The following is a 7220-nucleotide window of genomic DNA, read 5'->3' on the forward strand; positions in this document are numbered from 1 at the left end:
GTCACGCCCTACCAGGCCTCCTACACCCTCCTCACCACCAATTTGGATCACTTGTTGTTCCCTTGTCCCTGGGTTTGTTAACACCAGTTCTCCTCCGCCCCCCCTCTCCCATGTCTCCTCGGAACTGATGGTCTCCTTGTTTTCTCCTCAAGATTGTTCATCCAGCCTATCTTATTTAGACATACCTTCGGAGATAATAACATGCACAAAAACAAGACAGAGCAAAACCAAGCAACAAAAGAAAACAACAAGCCTATGGCAGAAAGCAAAACAAAACACAACAACAAGTTCAGGTTTTAGGAGTAGTTTGTTCAGATGAGTGTTTTTATCACTGTTGTACTTAGTGACTTCCCACAATGGAAGTGCTCATTTAGCCTACCCACCGCCACCCATTTCCATCCATATCTGACTCATAGCAAACTCAGAGCCCAGAGTAGAACTGGAAACTAGGGTTTCCAAAACTGTAAATCCTTGCAGAAACCAACTCCCTCCTCTCCCTGGCTCACAGCAAGTCATGGGTTCGAATCACAGACTGTTTGATTAGCAGACAAGCATTTTCGGCACTCTGCGACTCACACACACACAAAAAGCACTGCCATCAAGTCAATTCTGACTCACAGCGGCCATCTAGGACAGATTAGAACTGCCCCTGTGGGTTCTTGAGGTAGTCCACCTCACAGGAGTAAAAAGATTCATCTACCTTTACATTAAAAGGTGTAGACCCACATCAGAGCAGCCGCCAACATCTAGGTTGGTGAGAAAACCCTGACTAGACACGTTCCTACTAATGTTAGGAACAAGAGTGGGATGACTATCTGGCCCTGTGTGAACTAGTACTGCCAAAAACAAACCCAAACCACCAAAACAAAATGAGAGAGAAATCATTTTTAAAGTAAACATGAGAAACCCTTCCCAATTAACACTGAGAGAAATACATAAGGTTGCAAACATTAACATACAAAAGGTAAAATCTCATGTACAATGACACTTGGAAGGTGTAATATGATATTTCATTAACAACAGCAAAAATAGGGTCCCTTGGCTAATAGGCAAACATAGTGTGTTCTTGGATGTGAAAGGTCAATATCATGATCAGTTCTCCCTAATTAAATTTATAAATTTAAAAGAATCACCATAAATAGCCATGAAATTCCTTCCACCCTATGTCCCAGAGTTAAATAAATGGATCATTCCTTCTATTTAGGGAAAACATTTCTGTAAATTTTCTGTAAAATTCATCTGACTCTGCAGACTCTGCAGCTGACATGTCTGAGGTATGTGAGAGTCTCGCCCTCCTTGCCGCTCATGAGCATGCGGGCTGCACTTTTTCCAAGACAGATTTGTTTGTCCCTTTGGCAATCTTTGGTACTCTCAAGATCCTTCGCCAGCATCACAGTTCAAAGACATCGATTCCTTTTCAGTTTTCCTTATTCAGTGTCCACCATCCACAAGCACATAAGGCCATGTGAAATAGAACAGATTATGTCAAGCCGACCTTGTCCTCAGAGCACCATCCTTGCTCTTCAATAATCTATAGAGGTCTAGTGCAGCAGATTGACCCAAGGCAAGGGGTTCTTTTCATCTCTTGACTGTGGTGCCCATGAGCATTGATTGTGGATCTGAAGAAGACCATATTCCAAGAGGGTCTATTTTTGAAGTTCTCCAAGAGTCACCACTGGATTTTTTTCTAGTGCACTTTAATGGGTGTTTGTACCTCATCACATGTTGAAGGCCAGTGAGGGCCAGACAAAGGGAAGAACACGGCAACAACTTGTTCAGAAATACCACTAGTTGAACGTGGAGAGCATATACCCCAACCGCTATTCATTCACCCATCACTAAGCTGTTGACCACACAGATTTTTTTAAATGCAGATGGCTTAAAGCTACCTTCAGCATGGCAACTCTGTTTGAAAAGCATTTGAGGGAGATAGGCATTTGAACCTGCAAAGGAAAAGAAAATATGAATAAGGACATCCAGTATGTTCTCTCAGTGGAGGCTAAGGAAATGCCACAGGCTGCCTGGAGAAGGGTCAACTTAATAACACCATGTGTGGTGGTTTGTACAGAGAAAAGGGAAGTTCACTAACACTCAGCCTCCGTTCTGTGCTTATGAATTAGAATTCATTCTTACATGTTCATGAGGGATAGTGACATTATTTTTGCACGCCTGCACCGCAACAAGTGGAAAATGCTGAGGAAACTGAATTCAGAGACACCACATGTCCTACTAAGGAGTCAGTCGTGCCCTCTGCCCAGGAACAAAGGCAGAATTCCTGGATTTCGTGCATTCAGTCATAATATTCAGGGAGCTACGGCAAACTGAGAGAAATGAACTGAGTGGCAAAAAGCAGTGTGTTAGGGTGTGCCAAAGCCTGTGTCAGGCTGCCCACATGGTCTGCTATCAAACCAGGGCTTCCAGAAGCCCCCAAAGTGAGGGCCTTGGCTGGGTGGATGGACATAGGGTTGGGGACAGGTCTGCTGTTGCCAAGGAAGGGGTATGTTTCAATGCAGCTCTGGTCACCGGTCAGTGGTGGAGGGGGTGGTGTTGCTGCTCGCCAACTTGGAAGAAAGGATTCCAGTCTGGATAGATGTGGTTTGCTGCTGTGCATGCCTGGGAGGTTGCACACCTCTGTGCCTGCAGTTGGGAGCGGCCATGTGGAGCGGGAACTGGGGAGATACAAGAGGATACAGAATAATTAAAGTGAAATAAAAGGAGGCTACAAACACTGAGGAGCAAGATAGAGAGCTGAGATTTGTGTGGATATGAGCACTTCCTTGGGCAGGATGGCACTTGGACAAGTCTGCCAGGTTTGGTAGAGAGGTGTGAGTCGGGGAAGGAACACCAGGGGAAAGTAGGTGAAGGAAAACGGAGCCGAACAAACACAATGGCAAAGAGTACAGCTTGGCCTGCGAGGACATGGACGCCAGGAGCTCTTGCACGTGGCCCTCCACGCAAGGCTCCCTGAGGCCAGAGAGAGGATGGGCCCAGAGGATGGGCCCAGAGGAGTGGGAAGGACCCAAAGTAGCCGAGGCCACCCTTTGAACATGAGGGGTCGTCAGAGTTTGGAGGGAACCTCGAATTTCATCTAGAAAGAATGAAAGAAAACAAATAGGTTGGTGCACTTAGTTTCAAGTCAACCCTGTTGTGTGCTGGTTTCAAAGAGCAAGAACCCACTCCTGTTGAGACCCCTTGGAGACGCTGACTGACCACATCCATTTCGTTTGAAAGTCTCAGCAGAAGTGTATATCACGTCCACATCTCAGATGCTCCCCTGCAGCTCTCCTGACTCCATGCCAAGCCCCCCTGCCAGAATCGCACCAGGTGTCCATAATTCTACAAATTGAGTCTTCCTCTAGGCTTTTATGATTTAAAATTTTTAAACATCTAAAAAGCAAACGGCCCCACAAACTCACAGCACCAGGGTAGATTCTGGCTCACTATGACCCTGTAGGACAGAGCACCATGTCTGCGCTGCTACAGAGGCCTTGACAGGTTTGGTCTCCGGTCAGATTTACCTAACGCCACATCGCCTTTGATCTCTTGACCACTGCTTCGAGGATCACTGGTTGTGGCTCCAAGGAAGACAAAATCCTTGACAGCTTTCAACGTGTCTCCATCGATCCTGATGTTCCCTAGTGGTGCAGGGGTCAGGAGGCTCTGGGTCTTCCGTCCACAGACTTGCAGTCCATACTGGTGGCTGCAATCCTCGATCTTTCTCAGCAAGGGCTTCAAGACCTCCCCACTCTCAGCAAGCTGTGTTGTGTCCTCTGCACTGTTTTCAAGACCATCTACAGTTGAGTAGGGTCCTCACAGTTGAATGGCCTTGCATAGTCAAAGAAACACACATAAACATCTTTCCGCTATTCTCTTCTTTGAGCCAAGGTCCCTCCTTCAGCAGCAATGCTTTTACTTTTTCCACGTCATCTTCAGAATCCAGCCTGAATTTCTGGCAGTTCCCTGCCAATGTGCTGCTGCAGTCATTGTTGGGTGATCTTAAGAAAAAATTTTCTTGTGTGTACTATCAGTGACATCGTTCTATACCTTGAGCATTCTGTTGAGTCACCGTTCTTAGGAATGGGCACAAATATGGAACATTTCCAGTCAGTTGGCCAGGTACCTCTCTTCCCAATTTCTGGGCCCAGATGAGTGAGTGTTTCCAGTGCTTCTTCAGCTTGCTAAAACACTTCAGTGAGCCTTCAGTCAATTTCTGGAGCTGTGATTTTGGCCAATGCATACAGTGCCTCTTAAAGTCCTTCCTTTAGCACCAATGGTTCTTGCTCATATGCTACCCCCTGAAATGCTGGGCTGTTGGCAAGTTCTTTCTGGTACAGTGACTCTGTGTATTCTTTCCATCTTATCTGGATGCATCCTGCATCATTCAATGTCTTGCCTATAGGATCATTTCAAAATTGTGATTCGAGGCTGGGATTCTCTCCATTTCAGTTATAGTGACCATGCTCTTCTCCTTGGGCTTTTTATAATTCTAGGTCCTTGCACACTTTGTTATGGTATTTGACTTTGTTTTCTCAAGCTGCCCCCTGAAATTTTCTGTTTTATTCTTTGACTTCACCTTTTCTTCCATTTACTGTAGCTACTCTACAATTAAGAGCAACTTTCAGAGTCTCTTCTGACATCCACTTTGATTTCTTCATTCTTTCTTGTTTTTTAATGCCCCTTTGCTTTCTTCATAAATGATGGTCTTGATGGCCTCCAACCGCTCCTCGGGTCTTTTGCCATTAGTGTCCAGTGCTGTTCCTGAGATGTTCTCGAAAATTCAGGTGGGAATGACTCAAGGTCGTAGTTTGGCCCCTGTGGACTTGTTTTAATTTCCCTTGGCTTTCCCCTGAACTCATGTATAACAATTGATGGCCTATTGTCCAGTTGCTCCCTGGTCTGGTCGTAACTGCTGATTTTGAGCTTCTGCATCGTGTCTGCCCAGAGATGTACTCAACTAGACTCCTGGGTATTCCGTCTCAGGAAGTCATTGTGCATAGTCACCTTTTGTGTGGTTGAAAACAGGCATTTGCTATGAACAAGTGGTTGGCTTTGCAAAAATCCTTCCATGTGATCTCCAGCTTCATATTTATCATCAAGTCCATGTTTTCCAACTACTGGAAAAAAAGAAGAACAGAGTAGCAGGCCTTTCACCACCTGATCTCAAAACCCATCCCGCAGCCACAGTAATCAAAGCAGCAAGACATCTTCTGGATAGATAAACCCAGAGAAGTAAGAGACGTAATATGCACATGAGATATACTTAGACCACTTGAATGAGGTAGAAACCACAAAAGTAAAAGCATTCACTGACAGGCAACTGATTTTCAATAAAGAGCCAAAAAAAATTTTACATGGGAAAGGGACACCCTTTTCAACAAATGGTACTGGGAAAAAATCGGATCTCCAACTCCAGAACAGTGAAACATGACCCCCATGCATAAAAACGAAACAACTTCCATGCATAACAATGAGCTCTAGGTGAACTAGTGACCTAAAAGGGCATCCCAGAGCTATACAGATTATCAATGGGGAAAGTGGGACAAACTTAAGGGGCCTATTGTAGCACATGTACATACTATGGATTATAATAAAGGAAACACAACCAGCGGAAAACAACACAGATAGTTGAGAGTTGTTCAAAATAAGAAACTTCTGAACATCAAAAAAAGACTCCATCAAAAGAGTAAAGTGAGAACGAACAAAGTGGGAAAAGTATTTAGTAACGGCACAATGGACCAGGGACGAGTCACTAAAATCTACTGAATTATGCAACACCTCAATGAGAAAAGATATATAATAGAATGAAAAGCTGTGTGAAGGACATGAGCAGAGAAGTCACTAGAGAAGACACTGGAATCAGGGTGAACAAGCACAGGACAAGCACAAGGCAAACCAACACGATGACGAGATATTACCCACAATGATATCTCCATTCTAAAACAGGACCAGCAAATACTGGAGAGTGAGGAGAGATTTGAACTCTTGTACTCTGCTGCTGGGCTTGTAGATATGTACAACCATCGTGGAATGCATTATGTGGAATGCATAAAACCACTGGGTATAGAAATACCGAAGGGCCCAACAACAACTCTGCTGGGTATAGACCCCAGTGAAGTAGGAGAAAGAACCTGCAAAGACATATGCTCTTCCATATTCACTGCAGCACAGTTCGCAATAGCAAGAAGCTGGAAAGAGCCCAAACACCCACATCAGTAGAATGGATAAGACAAAACCTGGTACATACAGTACACACTATGGAATACTGTGCATCCCTACAAAAACAGTTCTGAAACTATGAAACAGCTCAAGGCATGAGTACACCCGGAAACCATCATGATTTAGGAAGTTAGTCAATCACAAAAGGATAAATCTTGCATGACCTTCACTCCTGTAAGGCTAAGAACCAAGACAACTTGCTTCTGCTTGCAGGTCACTGTCTTCTAATCTAGTTCCCCAAGCAACATGTCTTCCTAGGTGTGCCCAACTATGTTTCTCCCCGTTATTTGCACAACGTCAAAACCACTTCAAGAGAGGTGGTCTCACGCCAGATAAGCTCAGATTCCCATGTTGTGGGGGAGAGGAAGGCGATCAATCAATTCCTGCCCTGTAGCAGAGTTCTACAGTCCTCCCCAATCAACAGACACTCCTTTCAGAGTAATTCATGAATCTTAATGGGAGCTCAGAAACAAAGAAAGTGCGTATACATCTGTATGTGAGAAGGTGAGCACCCTTTTGACGGTGGGTAAACCGGGTGGGACAGTCTGATATTAAGAAAAATGCTTCACATTACTTATATGAACCCCACGGGGAAAATATGTCCAGAATTACGTTGCTAATAGGGCATTTGGCCTAATTTCTATCCAGGCCCCAAGGGACACAGTTAGTGGGCTATGGACAATTGGGACACCAAACTCTCACCTTTTGTCATGTACAACACCCTTGAGTGTCCACACCAGAAGGACCCGAATTAGAAGCCCCACCAAGCAAAGTGGACTTCACCTTAAGCTCACTTGTAGCGTATCTAAGGAACTGCAATCTTCCCAGGAACTTAAAGCTGAAATGCCCTAGGGGGAGAAGGATCAGATGACTGCTCTATCAAGGTTGGGCACTTGTTGGTCCTTGGACTTTGCTTTGGTTCAGATCTGTTCCTTTGAGGTGGCCCAGCAATTGGCGACTGAGGACCAATAAAGAGTTGCTGTTTTCACACTCTCTCTCTCTGC

Source organism: Echinops telfairi, unplaced genomic scaffold (assembly GCF_000313985.2).
Source record: "Echinops telfairi isolate 266 unplaced genomic scaffold, ASM31398v2 ScPeMD7_7472;HRSCAF=8510, whole genome shotgun sequence".
Classification (NCBI taxonomy): Eukaryota; Metazoa; Chordata; class Mammalia; order Afrosoricida; family Tenrecidae; genus Echinops; species Echinops telfairi.